General features: G+C 38.4%; 1 long non-coding RNA gene across 1 annotated transcript in view; it reads right to left on the bottom strand.

Moving 5' to 3' along the window:
• Positions 1-12,410: 12,410 nt before the first annotated feature.
• The window catches only part of LOC145710779 (uncharacterized), a 61,294-nt gene continuing 48,344 nt past the window's right edge, over positions 12,411-25,360 (bottom strand). Inside the window, exon 4 of the long non-coding RNA XR_014135078.1 lies at positions 12,411-12,575. This is a non-coding gene — a long non-coding RNA (uncharacterized LOC145710779). The remainder of the gene's footprint in view (positions 12,576-25,360) is intronic.

Genomic DNA, 25,360 nt, shown 5'->3' with positions numbered 1-25,360 from the left:
CTTCAACAAGAATGGCTAAGGAACCCAACTCTACGAGCAGAAATTCTCATGGATAACGGGGGCGAATTCAAAGCTGTTAAAGAATGGAGTGAAGAAAAAGGTCTCAAAGTCTCCCTTTCTCCTGCCTATCACCCTCAGACCAACAGGGAGTGTGAAAACCGAAATAGAACAATCAAGTCAAGGCTCAAACTCGCCTGCAAAATGGACAACTGGGACTTACATCTTCCTTATGTTATCCACCAGATGAATTCTGCAAAACATTCTGTCACAAAAGCAACGCCGTTTGAAATAGAAACTGGATTCAGAGGAGAGAACGTAAACGACAATTTTCGACCGGAACCGGAGCGAAGAGAAGTCTGTTTCGAGAATATTCAGAAGAAGATATTAGAAAACCATGAAAAACGCCGGTCATCGGATGAGACGATTCACAATTTCAAAGAAGGTGATCTTGTTCTTTGCAAAAACACAGACCCGCTCGAGAAAATCTTTAAATGGACGGGGCCAATGAAGATAACAAAGGTTAAGAAGCAAGGCCTCAGCTTCATCCTGGAAAATCAGACCTCGGGCAGGGAACTAAGCCGACATATATCACATCTTAAACCTTTTGTGGAAAGACCGCGATCTCGAGACAGTCAAGACCGACCTACCGAACCCCGACAGTAACGAAAACGAAACGAGACACTCGTAAAAGGACGTCATACTGCATCCAAACTCGTAGCCAGACGAAACCGAGCCCACGTCAACAAGAACTCAGCACAGCAAGCTCAGCCAGCCCAAATTCCTCAAACCGAGATCCCATCGAAGTAGTAAATGAAGATTTATCGACTCAAGAAGGCTCTTCTGAAACCAATCAACAAGCCCCGACGACGCCAGATCCAGTCAATGAGACAATATTCTACGACGCCGAATCACCAGAGAAGATGGATGGAAAAGAATCTATTCATAGCGGCTCGACAGAAGTAGCAGAATTAACCGACAATGTCTCAACCTCTGAGCCGCCCCGTAAACTCGTCTCACCGGTCGTTCAAAGATTAGCGAACCTCCACGAAAGAGCATTGGAGAAATTTATCCGGGATTACAAATGCGGAATCAAAATTGGAACATGGGCATCACTTAAAAACTCAAAGGCGAAGAAATTGGAGAAGATTAATGAATGGATAAAGTCAAATCACCCCGACTGGGAGAAGGACAGCGAAGGGTTTTATCTTATAAAACACAACGCCTTGATGCTTGAAAAAAAAACGTACCTGAGTGCCTTCACGATTGTCGAGATGGGCGTCCTTGCGAAGCATATGGGCCTCAATATAGAGACCGAGGGCAAATCGAAAGCCGAACTTACAGAAGAAATCACAGCGAAAGCAAGAGAAAAGTACCCGTTCCTCAAAACAACGTCAAGTGGAAACCTCATAATCGACCCCGCTCACTTCGTTTGAATAAGTCAAGCCGCTCCGAATCTTCCATCTAAAGAACCCGCCGCCAAGTCACCGGTGACACGACTGGACAAGCCGACAAAATAAAATCTTTTCAAGCCAGCCACCATGTGAAAACTTTGTAAAATTTTAGTAATATTTTACATATTTGTAACTCATTCGCCACGGATATTAGTTATCTCGACTTTTGTAAAATTTTAGTAATTTTTTACAAATATCTTACTTCTGCGCCACTTAGACACTCATAGAGATATTTGTAAAATTTTAGTAATATTTTACATATTTGTTACTCACTCGCCACGGACATACGTAACTTTGACTTTTGTAAAATTTAAGTAATATTTTACATATTTATCCTTCACTCGCCACTGACATAAGTTATTTCGACTTCTGTAAAATTTTAGTAATTTTTACATATTTCTTACTTATTTTGATCTGACTTGTACAGAACCCTTTATTCTGCCCTATTTTAATGTGCGCTGACCCGATTACAGTTATCGACGTGACGAATCGACGATTGCAATCATAAACAACTGATTTATTTCCCAACTCTGAAACACCTGACTGACTCTGACTCCCTTTATAAGCGATTTCCGCCCTGCCAAAAACATTCAAATTCAATAAAACCTCGATCGACTTTAAATTTTTGTTCCAGTCTTGTCTAGTCATATCACTTTACCCAGCTGATTTTACGCTTGACACAGTTCTGACCCTTTATAAGCGACTCTGCCAAGACAAAATTATTCAATTTCACAATAAAACCAATCAGAAGGTTCAATTTTCTCTTTTCATTTCTACAGACGCATCAAGCTGAGTGATAATTGTCTGAGCTGAGCTAAGCTAAGAAGATCAGATCATTTTCAAAAATCACTGCGATTCGGGAACAAAATTCAAACAATTATTTTGTATAATCTTATGATTATAAAAAAATGAAAATACATTTTTTTTCAAACTTAAAAGATATTGCGGAAAAGGCGTTGACTATGTCCTCATCGGGGATAGTATGGTCCGCGCCTTTTCTGAGCGGGACGTCATACTAGATGACACCGTTGTAGTGTCATATTCTGGGTCGACAATCGATGAGAACTGTGCCCTCATCAGCACAGGAAAAATTTACGGAGATCAGACGAACTCGAAATGCGGCTTTTGCCAAAAAAGCCATAGACCAAAATACGAAGGGCAGATTGTCATATGCTTGGGATATAAATTATATCATATAATCGTAAATTAGTTATTTATATAATAATTAATATGCTTGATCTTTTTAAATGGAGCATAACAACTCCACATGCGGAGCAACCGGATTTCAAAGAGAAAATTCGAAAGATCGTTTCGGCATATCGCTAAGGAATTATAAAAAATGAATTTTAAAAAAAATGCTTACGCGTCCAGCCGAGTAATTTCGAGTAATGAGTTTTTAGAGCTGTTTTTTATATGAAAGAATCCCTTCAAAGAAATTTCTATGGGAATGGATGCCGAATTTACTGGATTCCCCCACCAATGAATCCAAATTTAGGCCCGAAATTCGAAGAAGGCCGATATCACCTTCTCCAAGCGGTATTTTTTTTCTTTTTAATAACAGTTATTCATTTTAGAGCTTTACAACGAGTCCCGAATCTCGGTTCTTGATTACCAGAATCAGCCCGAGACGGTCGACAACGTCCATTTTAGCTTCGATGACTCCATTAGATTCTTCAGCGATTCCATGTACCAGCTTTCTGCTTAATTTGATTCAGTTTCAAATCCTTCATTTTTCAATCTTTAAATAAAAACAAATTATTGATAATTTTCAAATTATTTTCTGTTTATTACGATGTTTCATATAATAAAAACTTCAAAATCAATATCTTTTAAAAATTTTCTCATCTTAAGGGTGTCAACATGGCTTTTGACAATTTTTTGGAACAGGTAAAGATACTTAGACTAAGCATTTTTTCATAATTTCTTTTTCCATATTGTAGTCTCAACCCTTTTGTTAGGCTTTCGAAGGCCCAATTACAGACGTTCTACATAAGATATGAACCTCAAATTTCAGACAAGAATCATTAAACAAAGCTACAAGTTTTTTCTCGGATTCATAACGTGGATTATCGTTAGAGATATCGTCGATTGTCCGGCCGCGGAAAGAATGAAGAGGAGAAACGATCAACAATGGTTATATGAACCCGTTGACCCATTCCCACTTCGTGCTGCAGCCCGGTACGGCGGAGGCTGTCTGGAACATAAAAATTGAATGCTCCAGAAATAATTGTTTTAAGGCAGAATAGCCGTACCTGCGCTAAAACTATTTCACAAATTTTATAACAATTAAAAAGAAAATTCGAGGTTGCGAATAAAGAGCAAGAAAAAAAGAAGAGTATCAGGATGGGACAAAAATAATAAAAAAAACTGCTCTAAAAAACCACAAGGGGAGAAAAAGTCGCGGCAGAACGCGCAACCTTTTTTATTTAAAAAGAAATAGACCAATGGTGTTTTTTCTAATCCTAAGCTGCTCTCAAAAACCACGAGGGAAAAAGAAGTCCGCGGCAAAACGCGAAACTTTTTTTATTTAAAAAATGGACCAAAAAATCCAGATTCTCTTTATTCCCCCTGACAGGCCCCCCTATTAAACCGAACATATCCTTCTGTCCTGCCTCCTTTTGCCTGATACATGCGTTCAACTCTGCCCGGCATTCCATCAATCATGGAATTAATTTCATGCGCATGCATTTTTGTATCCCATGTCAATTGCAAAATTTTTTTGCAATGGTGACCATCCCTGAAATACTGCATATTGTCACTTTGGAACAATAAATCCAATGGTCTTCTTTTGAAGAGAGCCCAAATCGAAAAGTCCAGGACTGTTATGTCCGGACTGTTCGGTGTCCATGCATGTGCTACTTTTTCTGCATGCTTTTTGCTCTTTGACCCCGAGATGAGATTTTCAAGACCAATCTGCTGGTCGAGAAAATCCATCATTTTTCCTGCTGTGTGCAAAGGCGCTCCATCCTGCTGAAATTTGTAGCCTGCTTTCAATTTATTATTTATTATATACCCCTTATCCCTTAGATCTGCAAACCAAAATGGTAGAACCCTTCCCATATATCCATCTGCGGTAAGCTTCCATGTCTGCAATGCTTTCTGCGCACCAGTGGGTTCCTCTTTTAAGAAAAATAAAGGCCCCTGATAGTTGTATGCGACAATCTCTGCGACCATAATTGACCCCCCCATTATATTTCTGCCCATGGTCCGGAGGATCCAACACTGAACCCTTTGGGCACCATGTGTATCTATTACCGACTTTGTTTGGACGAAATTGCTTTATGCGGATAGTTCTTGCCATGAAAAATGAATTTTTGCACGGTCTTTTTAACTAGAAGGATTAAAATATTTTAACTGAAAACTTCTTGATTCGCAACCAGGAATTGAAACAAGCTTTTGCAATATAGCTTGGACTCGTTTCAACTTTTTACTAAATTTTTTAACATTTTGACTCTTATCAAAATTCATCACCACTTGTATTTATTATATTCAAAATATAATAATGGGCACTTTAAAAGGATAAAAAACTATTTTGGTCACCTTATAAGACTATAAGTGAAATTAAAAAACTTCACTTGAAGCAAATTTTTATAAATATTTCGTGCTCAGAAGAAAGAGCAGAAAATTCTGAGTCGAATTGGCTAGATTTGACCCAAAAATTTTGTTTTTATGACCCGAAAAATAGCGTGGTAAAGTCGAAATAAGGGCATTTTTGGTTAACTTTTGGGGAACTTTTAAGGGGTTTCTGTTAGACTTATTCGCCATTCTATAGCTCAAAAGAATCGTCTTCGAAAATTGAGGGGGTTTAAGGGTTTTGAAAAACTCAAGAAAAAATTTTGAACATTTTTCGACCGGTCGGTTTGAAGGTTTTTCTCTTGGAATTTTTCAAAATCCGCACGAAGCTCCCTCAGTTTTTGATGACGATTCTTGAGCCCAAGAACGCTGAGAAAATCAATCAAAAACCCCTTCAAAATCGGCGTCAAAGTTTCTTGAGGAAAATGACTCATAATTACGTCATTCCAAAAAATTATAGAGCCGGAAGTAGACCAGTCGACTCAGAATAAAATAAATCTGAAAAATTTTGATTCAAATCAAGTTTTTTAATTTCTAAAATTTCAAATTTCTACTCGAAAATTTATACTAACTTGGTAACCCAGAAGTTTTCTTTTATCCATTTCCTGTTCTCGCGAAAGTGTTAACAGGAAAGGAATTTTTCATTTAGTTGTGCTTAAAAATCTAGAAATTTAAAAGAAAAAAAGTCTCGAAAGAAAAGAGATTTCGCAAATCTGGAAATGCTTGGTCGCGGACGTTATTTTTTCCAAAAATAGGCCGTGAGCGCAGGAAGAGGGTGAGTGAGTGAGCGCGAGCAGTTGCCTTGAAATTTTACGTGAGTGAGTGAGAATGAGTGCTATGTTTTACTTTAAAGTTTTCAAAAGATATGAAGAGATTCTTGTGAAGACCTCAAAGAATAAAGACGTGAAGAAGACAATTACTGAGCTTTTTCGATAGAAAAATGGTCTGTTAATTCGTCTGCGTGTATATACACGCCTATTTAATGATAGATTGGAGTTCTTGGACTCAAAGCTAAGTGAAAATTTGAAGAGAAAAAATCATCAAAGAGTACCGAAAAAGAGAAATAAAAGTATCATTTTTTACCAATTCTTGATTAAACACAAAACATCCCGCAGTCGAATAATATAAGTTTTTTCAAGTGACACTGCATCTTTCAGATATTGAATAGAAATTGAAAGAAAATGGATTTTTTGAGGATGACAGATTTTGAGGATTTTCCGAAAAAGTGGCCTTAAAAGGGCCGGCCTTAAAATGGGTTATCACTGTAGCTGAAAGCTCAAGAACCGAAAAAGAGCCGCCAGTCGATATTTCGAATAATATTTATATCCTTAGCGAGTCTGAGGAAAACTCTGATTCCGATACATCAGAAATATAAGGTAAAACACATGGTTCTGGATTTCGTAGAAATAAATATGTTCACGAAAAAGTGGTTTTAGTTAATAATTTGGAAAAAGAAGAATGGGCCAAATCAGAAAATTTACGGAAAAAGATGACACTGATGGGCTGCTTATATGGGCTGAAAATCAAATTTTTAGTTTAAAATTGCAGTTCTCGAAAAGAACCTTACCTTATGAAATGCTTATCGGGTATTTAATAAGGAGAATCGAAGCAAAATTCGTTGCAGATGAAATTTCCGCCAAGCTGCAAGAAATAAATAGAAATGGGATAGTGTTGACAATAAAACGGTTTATGGACGTTCTTGAAAAAATAACGAGCAAAAACGATTAGCAAATTATGAGGGAAATGGAGCTTATCGAAATTAATCCGGATAAAGAAACGGTCGACGACTTTTGCGGAAAATACGCGCGTCAAAAATTTTTAGAGGGGACGGGGAACCAAATTTTGTGAGCTTCATTTCCGGAAGAAGGTGGTGAAAGATAACGGTTGGTTTCAAATATTATCAATGAATTATGTGGGAACGGAGCTAATTGAGTTCACAGAAGGCTTTGTGGGCCAAAGAAGGTTAACAGACTTGAACAACATAGAAACCGGGGAATTTGATGGCGAGAGCCATGAATTTTATGACAACGACCAAGATCAATGGCATTCTTGAGGCTATAATATTAACAGCTTTAATAGCTTTGAAGGTCAAGTCGATCATCTTACTCTGAAAGGTCACCGGAATCAACATCAGACGGCCCCAGATAATAACTTTAATTACGGGCAAGATCAAAGAGCGGACTTTAATATTCAGCCGCTCCTAGAGTCAGAAAACAATCCGGATACTCTACATAATATTAACAACACTCTCGAGCAAGAACCCTCTGGTTATGGGTGGTATGCGGTCACCTGGGTTTACAAACCCAGGTTCTCAAAATGTCTAACCTGGGTTTACCAGTCCCAGGTCATCGAATTCTGTAACCTGGGTTTAGAAAATCCCAGGTAGGCCACTTCTGAGAACCTGGGTTTGGCAAACCCAGGTCACCGCATTTTATCAGAAGATTGAACCTGGGTTTTTTTTTGCTCGATCCAAAACAATTTCTACCTTGTCTAGAAATTTTAACATAAACAATATGCACAATAATGATGACTGTTAGGCTGGGCAAATTCATGATTGGCTGAATTTCATGGTTAGGGTTAGGGGGCACCTCGCAAAATGACATCTGTTCTAACAGTTTCAGCTCAGAGAATTTCTCACTCAGCTCAGCTCAGCGAAAATAAAGCAAAATTTGCAACTCTGCCTGAGATCGGATAGGCTAAGGTTAGTAAGGTTTATTGAAGGTAAAAATGTTTTTTTCCTGACTGTCTGCGCGGTTGGGTAGAAGGATAACATCCTCAAAAATGAGTTTCTCTATCAAATCAGGCGCGGAGCGCATATAGATTCTGATTTTATAGGACTTTGATTCGGTATATGAAGAATTATTCGTTCCAACGAATTATTTTCACCAGATACGGCATTGAATCTTATTCAAAACAAGCATGATTACCTCGAAAAGCACTAGAAACTTTCCTGGCCGAGCAAGAAAAAACCCAGGTTCAATTTCCTGATAAAATGCGGTGACCTGGGTTTGCCAAACCCAGGTTCTTAGGAGTGGCTGACCTGGGATTTTCAAAACCCAGGTTCTCGAATTTTGCAACCTGGGACTAGAAAACCCAGGTTAGGTACTTTTGAGAACCTGGGATTGTAAACCCAGGTGACCGCCTACAACCTGGTTATGCTATAAAACGATGCCTCTATTCTGGTAGCCGATTCCATCATATTAGGTTTTGTCCAGACCTGCCGAATCGAGAAGAAGAAAATGAAAATGACCAAAATGACTTTTATACAAACGAATAGTTTAAAAGGGAGGCACTGGTGGATTCAATTTTGTATTTTAATTTTGAAAAGAATAAAGTGAATAAAAAATAGAGTTAAAGAAAGCAATCAGAAAATTATTGATTCTTAGTAAAAATAAAGGTATTACAATAATAATTTAATAAAAAAAGAAAAATATGAGTTGGAACTATCAATGACAAATAAGGGAATTTGGAAAAAAATTATATATATTATATTATATAATTATATATTATTATATTCTTCATAATAATAGAACATACCGGGCCCAAAGTAATGACTATTTAAAAAAAAATAAAAAAATTTTTTTTATGGACAAGATGACGAGCTGAATAATTGATTTAAACCTCGACCCATGTTTAATTTTTTCAATGCCGGCTTAGGATTTTGTAGAAAAAAAGAAGAAAAAAGGGAAATAATTTATGTCGACGAGGTTGAAGATGAGAAAAATACAAAGTTTTATTCACGCAACAAAGTTAGAGTTCGCGTTTATTATAAGAAGCCAAGGAAGGGCTGGAAAAAAGTGAAAAGATGTTATCAACATGGAATTTTTTGGAGCAGTTTGAGCCAAAATGGGCCATCAAAAAGAAAAATTTTGTCAACAAGAGAATTGACCTTATTCGTTTGAGCCAAGGAGGGCTGCATATTTTTAGTTTCTGAGAAAAACATAACAATTGATCTTATTGGTTCAGCCAAAAAAAGTAAAAAAAAAGAAAATAAAAATTAATCAATTTTTAAAAAATTCGATGATATAAATTTTAGAATGTACCGGTCCTTGCAAATGAGACTGTTTTTTTTCAAGCTTTAATTATGAATCAATATTTTGTAATGATTTTTGGACAAAAATTTCTAACTTGAGAATTTTAATTACAAATTGAAATTCCCAATCAATTTCATTAAGGGTCTCGAAAAATTGGCGGCTAGGCGGCGGCCAGGGTTGATTCATACTCCGCGCTTAGCCACCACGCATTTCTGGAATCCACGCGCTGGTGGCAAAGGTGGCCGCCGCCCTTCGGATTCCACTTGCGGCAAAATTTCAATCTCGGGTCAAGAATCATTTTTTTTCTTTGAAAAAATGAGATGAGGAAGGATAATAAAAAAAAACGCTTTTTCAGCGAATAACGGCGTTTGAAAGGATTTTCCCCAGTATACCGAAAGTAATTTTTGTCAAAGTCGCTCAAATGCTAGAGAATGGAGTCAAGTGATCCTGATCAGGAGGAAAATGTGCTCAGAGATATTACAAACTTTGTTAATGATGGGCCACTTCTTTCTCCGAGAGTCGGGCCGCTTATTTCTCCGGCAGCCGAGATTCAAGAGAATGTCCAGCTAGTTTAAGACTAAGAAGGGCTAGTTTTAGACTCAGAAAGGTTAATTTTCGACTCAGAACGGCTAGTTTAAGACTCAGATTGGCTAGTTTAAGACTTCTATTGTTCAATTCCCAAGTTCATGAATATTCTCTAGAACAAAAATCAGACATGACAATGAGCGAGAGAACGACCTAAACCGCATATCCTATATCGAAAATGGCGTCGAAATCACCACGAATTTTAGCCTCTGCGATCATCCAAAGTGTCGTCTGAACCCTGAAAAAGCTCTCTACATTGATATACGAAGTGATCGAAAGTCATAAAAGCTCGACGGATGCAGATATGAAAAACATATACAGTAAATGTTTTTGAAACCATATTCGTTTATTATTTTATGCATAAATTATTTTATAACTCTGCTTATTTTTCATCAATTATTCTTCATTTCTTGAAAAGAAAAAAACAAGAGAGAAAAAAAACTTAATTCAACTTTTTATTTAAATTTTTGCAATTCAACGGACCAACTTTTTCTTGTTTTATCAAATCCATACTTTTCTGTTTATCTCGATAGGCAATTATTATCTGTTAAAAAATTTTTTCGAAAATTAGCTTACTGTTCTTTTCATAACTTTTATTATTTCTGCTTTCACTGTCTTTAATCATCAAAAAAAAATCTTCTTGAGGATGGGAATCAAAACATCAAAAGAAATCAATATGACCAACCATTACAAGATGTAATTAACATCAAAAGCCAACAAGCGAAAATCTTATCAAGTCATCGAAAGAAAAAAAAACGATAACCGCGGCATTTAATCATCAAAAATCAATAAGGGGGAACTTCCGGGGCAGGATAGAGATTGTCGGAAATGCTGAATATGGACTAACGCCGGCGCATCGGCGCACACGAGCAAATATCGTAAACAATCCTCTCCGCGAATCTTCGACACAACTCGACACTCTGATTCTTGACACTCTGACTTTTGACACTCTGAAACTGAGACACTCGAAAAGAGACTCCTTTTGATACACTCCACCCTTTGATGCACTCAACAAAAATACAATCAACTGTAAACTAAACTGTGTTCGACTATGATTAGGCTTGAACAACCAAAGTAGCATAAGGCAACGCCGCCCGGCCATATATCCAGCACATCAGAATATTTCTATTTCTAGACAAAAAAATTTTAGGTAAAATGATATTTCATTACGAGAAACCCAAAAAAGCACATGATCGCCCCTAAAATCATGTGACAAGAGTTGATTCAACATACTTTTGTCTCTAGAAAAAAAGTGCAGAAAGGTTACCTCGAGATTTTCCAGCATATAAAGGAGTAGATCAAGCGCTTTCAAGTGGTAGTCATATGATCATGTGGTCTCGTGAGGGAAAAAGTCTAGAGCCAATTTTCTGTCAAAATCCTTCATTTTTTGCCAAGAGGGGTGTTCCAATCCCGACGATGGCATTTTTTTAAACCGTTTTACCCAATAAAATGATCAGCACTGATCATGTGATCCAGCGTAAGTCATTTTTTGTCCTCCGGAGGATTTTTCTGGTGGAAGAGTGCCTCTGGAAGACAAAAATTTTCGACAAATTTTCAGCCCCGTTCTTTCATTTTTAATTTTAAGGGGCTTGACGGCCCTTCGGGCCGTTTCAGCCCCGTTCCTTCATTTTTAATTTTAAGGGACCTGGCCGAGCAGTGCGCGCCTGAACTTCAAATAATAAAAATACGATATTTCAAAAATTTTTTTTGGTAAAGATATCTACAGTCTCTCAGCTTTCTTCTCGTGTTCTTTGTTTTTCACTAGCATAGATTAAAGACTCATTAATTTAGAATAAGAGAAATAAAACTTTAAATTGCATCAGTTTCTTTACTAACAACAATCAGATCACGGAAATTATATCATTGAAAAGCCCGCTCAATTCTCTACAAATCTAATAGACTAAGCATTTGCGAATTGTTGTATTTTGGTTCGTGCGCGCTGATAAGTTAGAGAACTGAGCGCACGGAGGCGCATGTGGTGCGATTTCGAGCCTCGATCGAGCCAAAATACAACAATTCGCAAATGCTAAGTCTATAAGATTTGTAGAGAATTGAACGGGCTTTTCAATGATATAATTTTCGTGATCTGATTGTTGTTAGTAAAGAAACTGATGCAATTTATAGTTTTATTTCTCTTATTCTAAATTAATGAGAAAAACAAAGAACACGAGAAGAAAGCTGAGATACTGTAGATATCTTTACCAAAAAATTTTTTTGAAATATCGTATTTTTATCAGATAATGCGTGCGCCTGAAGTTCAGGAGCGCGCTGCTCGGCCAGGTCCCTTAAGGGGCTTGACGGCCCTTCGAAAACTTTTTGTTGGGCCAGAAATCGCAAAAAAACTGCAAGTGCAGTTTTCTCCAGCTCGTTAAGATGAGTCGAATGATGGGTCTAACTCTTGATTATTCTATGGATTAATCTGTTTACCGGCTGGTTACCAGAAAGTAAGTTGTCACCGGGCGTTTTTGTTCTAGAAGTGATAAACAAATGATCAACCCAGCAAATTGTTTCTTGTAGTCAGTTCTCATGCAGGGTAAAAGATGAAGGTTGTATCAATACTCTGAACAGAGTTATCAGTAATAATAACTCAAAATTTAGATGAACTTTAACGTCACGGTTTCGCTTTAAGTACCGCAATTGGCATTCCTGACTGACTGATTTTCCAGAAAGAAATTATTGAAAACGATTCCCGTAAGATAAAAAAGGCTCATTATCACTGCGAACGGTTCGCAGAATTCATTCGGGCCAAAATTTTTAATGAATCATATATTTTACAGCTTTTTTAGCTTATCAGATCTCAGATGACTTCGGTATGAGAAAAGGCGTCTTTTTATGATAAATAATGTTATTGTGAAAGTTACAAGAATATATTATTCTGCTTAACCATGAATGAAGATACTTGCTATCATTATCACAATAATATCGTTTGTACCTGAAAAAAATTAGCACATTCTATTGAACCTTTCTGGATTATCCGAATCTCACGGGAGTATTATTACTAATAGTCGTTAAAAACTTGGGATCAATGGTATATTAGCGCACTTTACACATCCGACTGATGATAAAAAATGCAATTATACTGTTTTTCTCTTTTCCTATTTACTCAGTTACCAGTTTCGATCAACAGATCATCATAAGACTTAAGGGTACCTGGGTCGAGATGGCCGACTTTAAAGGTTTATTCTGGGGAACCTGGAGGGGCTAAAAATGCGTACAATAGCTTTTTTGAAATATCTAAGCTAGATTTTACTTTTGTCAGTAGTTTTTTATGATTCGTCAAGATTTTCTTGGAAATCTAGCCCGTCAAAGTTGGCAACTCGCCGAAAATGGACCATATAAATGGCGAAATTCCGAGAAATCTGCCTAAGCAATCCCCCTTTTTTAAGCCTGAAATATAAACTTCAGACCCTTATCTAAATTTTGTCGGTAGTTTTTGATGAAAATCAAAAATTTTCTCAAGAAAATTTTCAAAATGAAAATGTTAAATTTTCGATGGATCAATAAAGCTCCTCTTTCATTATAAATTTCTTTGGAACTGATTATTGTAAGATTAAAATGAACAACAATGGTTTCTGTATATGGATAAACATGCTCGAGGTCATACGAGGTCACGTGACCTCAAGTGACCTCGAAAATTAACTTTATGATATATACATAATATACATGATAAAAATGCATTTCGAACCTTTATTATGTTTTTTTATGTTTTTTTTTTACAATTTTGGAGAAAATTCATAAAATAATTTGTCGCATATTTCTAAAAAAGGAAAATTTTTTAAAAAATTGGTGCGAAGATTCAATCAAAAACTATTAAAGGCAGAAACGTCGTTCAACGGTTTCATTCTTTATAAAGAATCACTCTTTTTCGCAAAGAATGAAAGCCGTTTATTTCCCTGCGAAGAAACGGGTTTCATTCTTTTTTCCGATATTCTAGAAAGATTCGTTTCTCATTGTTTTATACGAAAATATTGCCAAAGTGATACTTATTTTAAATCATCCACTCCAAAACTTCTCGAGTTTCCTATAAAACAGGCGCGAAGCGCTCAATCGCTTTTGGTTTTTGTGTACTCCGATATACATGAAGTTTTCAATGAGTGATTTCTAGAGTAACATTTATAAAAACAAAAAAGAATCATTCTTTTTGAAGCCATCCGAAAAAGAATGATTCTTTGTTTTCAAAGAATGATTCTTTTTCTAAAGAATGATTCTTTATAAAGAATGAAACCCGTCGTCTACCGTTAGATTCAGCTAAGATAAAAGACACAAATTCACCAAATATAATCATCAATATCAAAGAATTTTTGAAGGTATCTCTTTATACCTTAAGTAAGTGTTCATCTAAAATTTTAGTTCTTACAAGTCTGGAAACCTTGCCAATGTAAAGGCCAACAAGTACGGCTGTCGCCTTAAAGTATCAGCGGGCTTTCAATAAGGTACTTTTTGAATGTCGAAATATTAAATAATATGGGAATTTAGATCAATCATTTTTCGTAATGGTTGTAAAGTGAAAAAACGACTGGTGTCAACGGATGAAGGCATCAATCAGTCTTTTGCCTGTGCTCTGGAGATCGCAGGAACGAAGGCAACAACAATGGACCGTGTTTTCAGTATCAGTAAGGAAATATTCAGTCGATAGATTTTTATATATCTGCTAGTGAGCATGTCAAGCCTTCAGTGTGGGAAAAAGGCACTTTTCTCAAAATGGACTTTAATTCTAAAAAGTGGCGCAATTTACGACACAGTTGTCAAATGAAACTTATCAACATGTCAGCAAGGAAAACTGATCAGCTCTTGAAAGAAATTTGCGCGATTCGAGGTCACACGAGCTGGGCCGTGGACGGGACATATAATACAGCTCCATGCTTGAGGTTTGACTCAACAAAGATGATTAATAAGTAATTCACGAGTTCTCACTTCCTATCAGCTGTTTTCCCTCGCCCTTTCTGTGAACGATCAGCAAGGATCACTCACTCATGCAATAGTTTCTCTACAAAACACACACTCAAGCGAAGCCCAGTGTTTTACCCACTGTTGAATAAATATGCTACAGTCACATAGACTCCAGTACATTGAGCAAGGCGAAACTCATGTCAGACATCTAATATCGGAAAATCTCCATGTCAATTTGACAAATTGTGCTGCTCAAGAGCATTCTCAGGTTTTTCTTTAAAAATTTGATCTCAAAAATATTCTTTTTTAAGCGTTATCTTCAAAAATATATTCTGATTCTTCCAATTTATTTCTCTACTGGGATTTTATTCGCAGTATATTGTCACTACGAAAAATAAGCTTAACCTCGATCGCTATTTTGCAGTTTTTACAGTACACATCCTGCTCATATCGTATTCAATTATAAAAGGATTATAAATAGATTTTTTAAATATTGAATAACAAAATTATTCCTATATATTTCAATTTATAATCTATGATAGCTCGACTTTTGAGATTTGCTACAATTTTTTCAATTTCGAAATTCGATTTTCATCTTTCCTTTTGATAATATGAAGTGAAGTTATTTTGCAGATCGATTTCGGTCAAGGACCATCTTCAGTGCAGAGAACTAAACTATCTGAAAAAGAAACCCAAACATAACTACCTACCGTCTCGGAGTTGAGGTCGAATTAGTATTCCTTGAGCAAAAATAACTGATGCTCTCCAGTGTTCTAGAGATAAATAATAATTGAGAATTTTGAGTGATTTTCAGAGGCACCAAAATGGCTCCAGTCATTGCCTCTGAATTGGTAAACATTAGATAATTTCAAGGGATATATGTTTAATTTGTTTGTTAAGTTTTGGTCCTCCTAAGCGAATCTCTAAAGCCTCAAATTGAATTCGCGTTTTATATTCTAAATTTGAATGTAAGACTTGGAATTTTTCGCGGAGAAAAGCGAACCGATTTTCAAAATTATCAATACGACTAAAGTCATCAAATTTCGTCTTAAATTGTTCACAAATAGAAGTATGACTACCGTTGCGATTTCACTCGCGAGGCGGTGCGCTAAAAATTCAGGCGCACTTGCGCTTGGGCCTGCGGTGTGGTTATTACCCGGAATGACGTAACATTCTCGAAGCAGGGGAAAAATTGACCAGAGGCTCGGCCTTGTGGGGGCGCTAAGGAGCAGCGCGCTCTAAGAAGAGGAAAAATCTTCCTTTGCTATTAAATTAGAAACTCTTCTTTAATATGATTATATAAGTAATTAAGACATTTTCTTGTGCAGTTTTTTCTGCATATTCTTGCTGGCTCAACTGAAATGTCTTTTAACATCATATTATAAACAAAATAATCGAGTGGTCTCCGTTTGCCAAAGTCGCTGTTTCCCCAAGTTGGGTTAAAGGCGATGTGAATTGATTAAGATTCTCCACAGTCAGTCCCGGCTTCATCAACTTCAATCCCAGCTTCAACAACTTCGATCCTAGCTTTTCAGACGTCAATTCTGGTGACTCGAACGTCCATTGTGGCATCTCCAGCGTCGATTTCGGCTTCTTTACGCCGATCCTAGCGTCACAAACTAAAATCTTAATTCTAATAATTAAACATTTTGGGAAACGGTCGGACTCATTACCAATTGGTAACCCATTACCAATTTCTCAGACCTAGGTCTCGGCTTCTCAGTTGCAAATCATGCTTCTTGAATGTCAATCATGGTTGGAAAAGCCCAGATAGAAATCGATGAACCCAGGATTAAGATCAGGGTTCCAAATTTTCAAAAATCTCAGCTCCAAGCTCCCACCAGAGTTGCAAATTTGGCTTTATTTTTGCTGAGCTGAGCTGAGCCGCCATGAGTGAGAAATTCTCTGAGCTGAGCTGGCCTATTTCGGAGCTCACTGAGCTGAGCTTGCCATTTTAGAGGTCATTGAGCTGAGCAAAACTGAGCAGACCTTTTCAAGGCAGCTGAGCTGAGCTGAGTGAACTGGGTTCAGCTGTTTTAAAGTGTTTTCAAGTAGTGAAATTGTGTTAAAATCCTTAAGCTGAGCTGAGCTGAATGATACTTGTCTGAGCCAAGGTAAGCTGAGCAGAATAGATCATGTTCGTGAATGATTCAGCTGACCTAAGCTGAGCTGAGTGATAATTGTCTGAGCTGAGCTGAACAGATAAATTAAATTTCAAAAATAAATTAATTAAGGCCGTCTCAGCCCCGATTCTTGATTTTTTAATTTAAGGGGCTTGACGGGATGTAGGGCGGCCCGGTTCTGCAGCAGAACCTGGTTCTGCAAATTGCAGAACCTGATTCTGTAAATGCAGAACCTGGTTCTGCAGTCAGAGTTTTTGTGCGCTCCGCGCCTGTCTTGAAGAAACTCCAAGATTATTACAAGTCAGAACATTAATGCAAGCCTCATTTAACGTGCTGACACCGAGGAAGTTAAAATAATATCAATTAAAAAATCTGACTGCAGAACCAGGTTCTGCATTTACAGAACCCGGTTCTGCATTTGCAGAACCTGGTTCTGACAGAACCGGGCCACCCGCCACCCGCTTGACGGCCCTTCGGGCCGTCTCAGCCCCGATTCTTGATTTTTTAATTTAAGGGGCTTGACGGCCCTTCGGGCCGTCTCAGCCCCGATTCTTGATTTTTAATTTAAGGGGCTTGACGGCCCTTCGGGCCGTCTCAGCCCCGATTCTTGATTTTAATTAAGGGGCTTGACGGCCCTTCGGGCCGTCTCAGCCCCGATTCTTGATTTTTAATTTAAGGGCTTGACGGCCCTTCGGGCCGTCTCAGCCCCGATTCTTGATTTTTAATTTAAGGGGCTTGACGGCCCTTCGGGCCGTCTCAGCCCCGATTCTTGATTTTTATTTTAAGGGGCTTGACGGCCCTTCGGGCCGTCTCAGCCCCGATTCTTGATTTTTAATTTAAGGGGCTTGACGGCCCTTCGGGCCGTCTCAGCCCCGATTCTTGATTTTTAATTTAAGGGCTTGACGGCCCTTCGGGCCGTCTCAGCCCCGATTCTTGATTTTAATTTAAGGGCTTGACGGCCCTTCGGGCCGTCTCAGCCCCGATTCTTGATTTTTAATTTAAGGTACTTGACGGCCCTTCGGGCCGTCTCAGCCCCGATTCTTGATTTTTAATTTAAGGGGCTTGACGGCCCTTCGGGCCGTCTCAGCCCCGATTCTTGATTTTTAATTTAAGGGGCTTGACGGCCCTTCGGGCCGTCTCAGCCCCGATTCTTGATTTTTAATTTAAGGGGCTTGACGGCCCTTCGGGCCGTCTCAGCCCCGATTCTTGATTTTTTAATTTAGGGCTTGACGGCCCTTCGGGCCGTCTTAGCCGCGATTCTTGATTTTTAATTTAAGGGGCTTGACGGCCCTTCGGGCCGTCTCAGCCCCGATTCTTGATTTTTAATTTAAGGGGCTTGACGGCCCTTCGGGCCGTCTCAGCCCCGATTCTTGATTTTAATTTAAGGGGCTTGACGGCCCTTCGGGCCGTCTCAGCCCCGATTCTTGATTTTTAATTTAAGGGGCTTGACGGCCCTTCGGGCCGTCTCAGCCCCGATTCTTGATTTTTTAATTTAAGGGGCTTGACGGCCCTTCGGGCCGTCTCAGCCCCGATTCTTGATTTTTTAATTTAAGGGGCTTGACAATGGCTGGGAACTCTGAGGTGATCAATCTCAGTTAAGTCCCCAACCCCGCCCACACCCATTGTTTATAAAATTCGAATTGTCCAAGTTTCAAAAAGACTTATGGTCTTTTTTTTATTTTTTCTATTTAGAGCTTCCCACGGTTTTGGCCAAAATGGGTCTCGCACGTACACTGTTGAACCCAAGATTTTTTGATTAAAATGCGATTTTGGGCTGGAATAATCAGAATTGTAAAAAAATGCCCGTTTTTGGTGCGTTTCCACGAAAATGGTCCTTTATAAACGCGATTTTGACTGCTTTTTTCTCGCCAAATTTTTTTTTTTGCTTCTCGTCGCTGGAATTTTCAACCCTTTTCTTTTTTCTGCTCCCGCATTTCCCAAAATCCCGCATTTATCGAATCCTAGATCTCTTGAAATCCTAAGTTTCTCAAATAGCCAATTCAGGATTCTGCCGATTCTGGATTTTCCAATGTCGATCCCGGGTTCTTTGACGTAAACCCCGACTTTTTCAGCGTCAAGCCCACCTTCATCAGTTTCAATCTCGGCTTTTCCAACCTCAATTTAATTGATTATTATTCAAGAAGCAATAAAAGAAAATTTTAAAGCCGGGACTGGCATCTGAGAAGCTAGGATTGAAGAAAGTGACGCCCGGATCGGATCTTAAGAAGCCGGGATTGACGCTGGAGCGACCAGGATTGACGTCTGCAAAGCTAGGATCGAAGTTGTTGAAGCAAAGATTAAAGTGGGTGAAGCCGGGATTGAGTGTGGGAAAGCCAATAAAATTTGGTTTTATAATCGATTAATTTATTTAAACTACATTATATGTACCTATATTATTATTATGATATTATATTATTAAAAGATTATTATAAAATAACCGCCTTTTAAAGAAAGTTCTCAATTCATTAATCCTGTCAAAAAACCGTTTATTTTAATTAACCTTCATTCTTGATTTTATTTCCGAGTGAGGGCGCTTATTTCACGCCGCGCTCTGATTGGTGCGCGCTCGGGAAAGCTGTGATCTGCGGGGAGTGTGGTAGGTGTTGTACGTCTCAGAAAATACACGCCTCGCGCTAAATCTCGATCTGATGGAGCTTCAGATCGAGATTTTTCACCGCCGCAAAAGTGAGAGCGCAACGGTATGAATTGCTGTAGATTTACTAGGTTGTTGATGATCAATGCATCTGTTACGTAAATTTTCGCATTCGCCTATATATCTTATTCCACAATAACAAGTAAATAAATATACACAGTTAAGGGCGTTCTTTTGTTCTGTTTTGGGCATGAGGTGAGAAATGAGTAAGTTTCTTATGGATAGGCAGCGGTGGGCGAAATGGATATTGAAATTAGGTAAAAATTTATTAATGAGTTTGCGTAATTCTCGAGTAATTTTTTGAACCCGATGTGAAGTGTAGGGAATCCTTAATGTAAAAATATTCGATGGGTTTTCGCTTTTCTCTTTTTCCCAATCCGTTTTTCTATCACTACCATTTTGAACCCGATTAATCGCCGCATTTACTACTTTTTCGGGATACCCTTGGCTGCTGTTTTTCTCGGATATTGCATTAATATCAGATTCGAGATGAGCCTTTGATGAGTTTTTATACGCACTGCGCCTTAACTCGCCAAGGATAAAACCACGCTTCATATTTGCTCTGCAATTTGCAGAACCAGGTTCTGCTGCAGAACCGGGCCGCCCTACACCCCGGAAATTTGGTATTCGAATACCAATGACTGGCCTGTCAGATCAAGGAGTTTTCTGCCATAAATTGGGCGGAGCGCTTTCTTCTCCCTCAATTCCATCATTTTAAATGTTTTTAGCGCATTTATCAGCCGAAAACGGTCATTTTAGGAAATCAGGGTAATCACGTTAATTTTCTAGATGGGTTGATGTTTTTATTTTTTTTTTTGAGAAAAATGGCGGGGACATTCGAGAAACTCGGGACATTCGGGACGTTCGAGGACATATTATGCGTCTACCCAAAATTCTGTACATTTTGCCGAAAATTGAAAACAAATTTTTTTCAAGAGATTGGTATCAAATATCAGTAATTACTAATTACTAATTAGAGTTTTGCTGCTCAGAGTAAATCAATCTTTTGATCACTAGCTTCTGTTATTAGAAATAATTGTCGACACTGGTTATGTCGCCGAATGTCGCCGAATGTCGCCGAATGTCGCCGAATGTCGCCACCTATTTTCGAAAACCAGGTTTTTTGAGGAGAAAACTTGTTTTTAATCCAGAAATTTCAAAACAAACTTGTTCTAGAATTGTTTTAGCATAGATTCGAGACAAGGAAGCGCTCCGCGCGATTTGTGGTAGAAAACTCACTGGTCGGGTGGACTCACTTCTATTGCCGCGCCTCCTACTATTTCCGCCTTATTCGTTTCTAGGGGGGTCGGGGACTCGCAGTACCAAAAAGCCAGTACCAATTTTTCTTTCATAATCCCTATTTTTTGAAAATAAGTGGCGACATTCGGCGACATTCGGCGTTATTCAGCGATATTCGGCGACATTCGGCGACATATCCAGTGCGCCCCGAAATAATAAATCAAACTTACACTTTTGCGGCTCCTTATCTAGACTTAAGGGTGTCAATATCGATTCAAAAAAATATGTAACATACTGTATGTTTAAAGCCAGTTTTATTTCAGTTCGCCGGAATTTCCCCTCATCCTCGGGTCGCTAGTTTTGACCCGAATCCTGGCGAAACGAGGATGAGCATTTCAATGTCTCTAATAGAAATAAAATCGTTTGCGAATGTTGTGATCGTGAATTTCAAGCCCTTCACAAAGTAAAAGTTAGAAATAAAATAAAAAAAGAAAAATTTGATAATATCAAATCGAAGTGTCCCTTACCTGGGGCTTCGCCCCCTCGTCCAAGATCGCCTTTTGCCCAAATTGGGCGGGAGGCGATCTGGGCATAAGGCAACCAATCATTTTTTTGCTCTTGAGACGCATATGGAAGAAAAATCATTAAAAACTTTCTTTTTATTGAAAATTGGTAAAATTTTGCAAAAGCCCAAAATTCTGTAAATTTTCGCCGATTTATGCTACAAAATTATGTACAGAATTTTGGGTCGTGCCTGTAACGCAATATTACGTCATCGTGCGTTGGCTCTAGAATTTTTAAACCCCTGCGCCAAAGTTTAGACCCTAAGCTACAATATGAGCCTCTTTTGGACCCTCCACGATGTCTATAGTCGGAGAACATAAGCTCCCCAGCTTTTCGGAAGCATAAAAAAACGCTGTCACTGCAAATTAAACGAACTCATTTATCGACAGGGTGTCCTAGGGTCGGCATCGACTATTCTTTTTCAATGTAGGGTCGGTTCGGGCCACTTTGAAATGGCGAAAATCATGGTCGGGTTAGGGTTAGGGTTAGAGCACAAAAATCTATATGATAGTTGAAAATGAGCTTCCTACGACTTTCAGAAAAAAAGTCGATTTTTTGTGCGTTATGCCTAGGGGGTGCACTGAGATATTCTGGCTTAGATGCAGCCTGTCAATCAAAGCCTATAAATAGCTCGATCTATGCAATATTACCTGTGCACCCAGCTGAATGTCCCGTTCAGTCAGCTGTTCCTAAACTCTCCTCTTCTCTCCGATTTTATAATAAAACAGTCTAACCAAAGCACGAGTACTAGCAGCAACACTCGTACAGACTCCGATTCAGGCCAGAATAACTCACTGGTGACTGAATAAAACAAAAAACTTTTTGAACGCAACCAAAGAAAGTCCAGTCAACCCAGAGAATTTAAGAAGAAGACGAGAGAATCGACACAAATCAGCAAAACGACCGATCCAGTCAATCCCATCTTCATATCTTCACTCAAGTTCCAGTACCGCCGGTGCCACCCTTTGCAGCAGCAAATGCAACGCCTCTATCACAAGCAATGTTGCTCACTTCTCCTCAAACAACCCTTGCTTCGCCGTCAATGACGACTTCTCCAGCACAACCAGTTCCGTCTCCCGATCAAATTGCTGTCAACTAAACTTCACAATGGCCTCGCAAATTTCATCGACCACGAGTCTCATCTGGTCAGTAGAAGTTTCCGTTTCAGCATCATCAATGACGTCTACTGCTCTTCAAACTTTTGCTTTATCTCAAGCACAATTATCAATGAAGGTTAGAGAGAGAAATTACGATCTAAACATTAGGATTTTATACTTTTTAAATACTTTTAAAGCCTTTATCTAATATTTTAATGATTAATTTTCGAGTGATCCTGTTTTTCTACAGATAATTATGATCTGAAATTTGAAAACAAAATTTTCCATGAAAGTCTTGTGTTAATGTTAAAAGTCATAAAAAGGGAGAAATGCTTAGCCTTTGATATGAATGTGAGGCTTCCGACCTTGTAGCTAGCCCAATCCTAATGTTCAACCCAAACTTGCCGCTCACAACACAGTACTCCGTAATCGACTCTCCGTAGGGTATCATTTTCAAGCTCATTTCTACTAGCCATTTTGTATTGCGGGGAGGGGAAAGGCTTACGGGTTGATTACTTGCCCGACTAAGGTGATACGTCGGAACCCATGGAACTAGCCACTGGGAATGGCGGGGTAAAACAGTTCCTACATTATGGCTGAGAGCTTTGAAAATATACTAGCTTCGCACAGTTCAATTACATGGTCGATTTCGGTTATCATATTTATATACAGTTAAGGCATTTTCTGAATTTTTATGTCGCTTTTTAACAATGTTTTCAAAATACCAGACCATTTTTCCTAAAAAAAAACAGACTAGACTTAATTTTCTAAGTAAGGCCCTTCTCTCTCTTCCATCTTTCTTTACATTCGCCTTTGATAGACATGCAAGTTATCAAATGTTATATACTGTATTCTCTTTACTTTTAGCCATTTTCTATAACACATCCTTGATTGTCAAGGCCCTCTTTCTACTAACTACCTTTTTACCAATTAACCTCTGCAAACCATCCTTGTCGCTGATACAATAGCCGCCTCTGATGCGATGCCCACGTGTGCTGAATGAACCAGATACTTAACTACTGTACATAACTTCCTACTGAAGGGGTGTTTGAGTTCGGAAAGTATCCATCAGAGCCTCATTTCTAATCGTAGTTCTGGTTCGTCGAAGATTGATGGGCGCGTCTTTCGAAAAAAATGCTCCGAAGGAATTCAAATTCAAAATTGTCAATATGGGGTTTAAATTGGTTGAGGGGTCTTACGTCAACCTCCAAAGAAGGTTCGAGAAAGATGAAGCCCACGCATCCAGATCGCCGATGAGCAACGATGCTTCGATGGACTTTCCGAACTCAAACACCCTTTCAGTAGGTTATTTTATATCTACAGCTTAAGCAGAAAAGTCCTTTTTGTGTGTTATGCCTATCCCCCTGTGGAGCTTGTCGAACAAACTCATCTTCTCCCTTAGCGGGAGTAGGGTGAGATATTCTTGCTTAGATGCAGCCTGTCAATCAAAGACTATAAATAGCTCGGTCTATGCAATATTTCCTGTGCACCCAGCTGACTGTCCCGTTCAGTCAGCTGTTCCTAAACTCTCCTCTTCTCTCCGATTTTATAATAAAACAGTCTAACCAAAGCACGAGTACTAGCGGCAACACTCGTACAGACTCCGATTCAGGCCAGAATAACTCAGAACAGTGGGAAAATCGATTTTTTTGTGAACCTTTTATAGGGATAAATCAAACAACGATGGAAAGCCTATGATCCACTGATCGTTTAAACATGTGATTTGGGGTCATCAAAGGTCACTTGAGGTCACATGAGGTCAAAATATGATTTTTCTCAAACCCGATTTATATTAGGGTTTTTATGCATGAAATTGATCGCTGATGATCACTGATCATTAAAATCGTCATAAAAACTCCATCCGGATCCATCCGTATCCATCAGAGCGAAAAAATAAAAAATAGAGAAATCGAAAATTTCACTGTCAAAAATCTTTTACAACTGCTTCTTATTAAAGTGTTACATAAGAATAATCGTCAATATATTTGTCGCCATCAAGATACATCATGACTCATCAAAAATCATCAGAAAATATCAGAAATTGAAAAAAAAGCAAAAAAAATTATTCTCAAACAAGCTTTGACGATCATAAACTGTTTGCTTTTTGTATTGCCCTAAGGCACTTGTGTGTGCCCAAGTCTGATGACGTCATTAAGATTGTGGATGATCAATAAAAAGAAAAAAAAATATGTTTCTTCCAATTTTTGGTTGGTTTTTATCTTTTTAATCTTTTATATGATCCCTTGATGGCAATGCCCTGAGGCAATTTTGTGCCCAAAAAAGTTTATAGCAAGTGAAGAATACGCAAAGAAGTAACGACCAAATAATCATAATTTTGTGGATTTCAAAAATTAGCATTTTTTTTCTAGAACATCTTAACCGCGTGGGACGAATCCGCGCGTATTAGCGCGGGACGAATTGTACATTTCATTGTAGTTTAAGCGAAAACTTGAATAACTCGCGACTCGCCCATCCGATTCTCGGCAAATTTACAGACAATACTAATTCGAATATGAGCTTTAATAATTTCAACTTAAATTTCCGAAACAAAATCATTTTCATATTACTTGTAGCTCTCATTTTGACCGAGTGCAGTGATTGTGCAATGATTTTTTGCAAATATTATTCAAAATTTGAAATCTCCGGTATTGAAAACCTATATTTTCACTTTGAAAATAATAAAAATACCCAACTGAAACGAGAGTTATGAGTGAGAGAAAGAGCGCGGCGCGAAGTAGGTCAGACTTAATCCGGCGCAGAGCGCTGGTGGTGCGCGATAATTCGCTGAAATTTGAAAGAACGAGAGAATAAGGTTGTGCTAAGGCGCATTTCAATTTTCAGATTCATACGATCAGTAGTTTTTGAGCTAGGGCACTGCAAAGTCTTAAACTACATTGAAATGTACAATTCGTCCCACGCGGTTAATAAGAAGCCATAACAGCGAAAATCAGAAAATTCGGTTCAATTTTCGTGAAATGAAAATTATCGTGCTCACATAGCTCCCGTTAGGGTGTCTGTGGAAAAGGCTCCTTAGATGGCATAGTTCCGAGAGCTTTTAGATAAGCAGCAGCTATCTGCGCACCACCGACGGCGGCTCGCAAAGCAACAGCTTGAGTCGACCCCCCCCTTATGCCTCCGAAGGATGATCCCT

Source organism: Oikopleura dioica, chromosome YSR (genome assembly GCF_907165135.1).
Source record: "Oikopleura dioica chromosome YSR, OKI2018_I68_1.0, whole genome shotgun sequence".
In the NCBI taxonomy this organism is placed as follows: Eukaryota; Metazoa; Chordata; class Appendicularia; order Copelata; family Oikopleuridae; genus Oikopleura; species Oikopleura dioica.
Note: the sequence above shows the minus strand (reverse complement) of the source record. Positions and strands in the feature narration are given on the sequence as shown.